Raw genomic sequence first — 2,047 nt, forward strand, 5'->3', positions numbered from 1 at the left:
TTTTTGACCAAAGATCTGATTTTTTTAAATCATGTCTAGTCGGGGGGGGGGGGGGGTGGTATTTGTGTGTGTGTGTGTGCATATAAATGTCCTTTGAGATACACTTGTAGACCACAGATTATGTCTGTAATGTTGACCAAGCGCTTCCATAGTAGGCCAGTCCCAAAAATGAAATTAAATGTTACTCAAACTCACAAACTCGGTGATTTAACATTTATCGGCTCTTCTCGCCCATTTAAACCCATCCTAGGGACACAGCATTGTGTGGTAGAAAGACGGCTTTGGAGTCAGACAAAATCTAGGTTAAAACCTTGACTTTGCACCTACTACCTGGGGACCTTGAGCAAGCCATCTGAGTGTTGTGAGTCTCAGTTCCTTTCAATGTAAAATGAAGATCATGGTACCTCATAGGTTAAATTTTAAATATGAGAGGCGCCTGGGTAGCATAGTCAGTTAAGCACACAACTTCAGGTCAGGTCATAATCTCGTGATTCATGAGTCCAAGCTCCGCGTCGGGGTCTGTGCTGACAGCTCAGAGCCTGGAGCCTGCTTCGGATTCTGTGACTCCCTCTCTACCCCTTGCCCACTCATTCTCTCTCTCTCTCAAAAATAAATAAACATTAAAAAAAAAAGTTTAAAAAAATCTTACAGAGTTATACCTTCAGATTACTCAAGTTTTGTTGGATTGTGTCGAAGTAGGTGCCTGGGTGTACAATTTGGTCATAATTCATACAAAACATATACTGGAAACAGAGCCAGAAAATTAGTGCCTAAACTGGACAGAAGTTGTCCTTGAAGTACAGAGTAAAACTAGCCCACCCAGAGGGGAGCGCTGCACGTGAAGCCTGGCTGATAGCCTGAGAGCAGTGGCTCTGTAAGGCCTGCGTGAGTAGTCTTACATCTTCAGGTCCTTGGGCTCCTGAATGGATACAAGCAATCTTGAGGTCAGTCTGTTACTACACCTCGCTTTTTATTCGCTCAGGAATCGTATGGCTTAACTCTCATGAAATGAGGGGATTTACGTTCCCTTCCAGGAGATTTTTGTCTCCTCATTATATGAATGGCCCTGGATAGTCAACAAGTCTAAATTTCCCCCACACTTTGTTAGACCTGGAATTCCCACAGGGGTGTCCATATCACCAGGTCTGGCAGCCTGCTCGTGAAGGACCTCATCTTCACATCGCGTTGGAGAATCGTGGTGCCTGCCACAACCCTATTCAATTCTAAGGAAACTCATCCACCTGTGTACTGTGTTTTACCACAAGATGGTACCATCTATCTCTTTATGTGGTACTTGGTGCTGCTTGTCAACCTTCCAAAGAATGCTTTCTGCATTGATCCATTTGTTGCCAGCAAAGCCTTTGGAATGTCAAGACCTTGGCAACAGACAAGTGAATCATATCAAAAGAAATGTTCCAGTGTCTTCCAACATCCTTCCTTACTCTACGGAGTTTGTGAGTTACTTTCTAATGGGCAACTCCAAGCTGTCAGTTGACTCTAGACTTAGTTGGAAATCTGCCTACATAGTTCTGGCGATTTGCATGACAAAACTGGAGTCCCTAAAGCTTGAAGCTCCAGAACGCATCAAGGTCTGAATCCAAAGTTTCACTAAACCAGAAATACAGGCTTTGAGGCCAATGCTGGAAGGGAACTCCACTATTTCAGGTTGCTTTTCTGTCACTTATACAGAATTTTACACCTCAAGAAGGAGCCAGTCAGCTGAATGCATTCATACATTAAATATTTTGCAACATACCCTATGTACCAGGAATGTACCTATATGTAAGGAATTAAAAAACAAATGACAACAGCAACAAAAACTGTGTCCCGTCCTCAAGAGCTCACAGCCTGCTGGAAGAGAGAATTACACAAATATTACAGAGCATTCGTGCTAAGAATTCCAGTAGGCCTATTTACAAAGAACTATGAGAATTCAGAGAAAGACCTGTCTGTCCATGGATAAAGCATCCGAACTTGTCTAGAGTGGAATTTAAAGGATAAATAGATGTCATGGCATCTTTTAGTACCAGCATAGGGACTTTGGGGC

Source organism: Prionailurus bengalensis, chromosome B4, assembly GCF_016509475.1.
Source record: "Prionailurus bengalensis isolate Pbe53 chromosome B4, Fcat_Pben_1.1_paternal_pri, whole genome shotgun sequence".
NCBI classification, from domain to species: domain Eukaryota; kingdom Metazoa; phylum Chordata; class Mammalia; order Carnivora; family Felidae; genus Prionailurus; species Prionailurus bengalensis.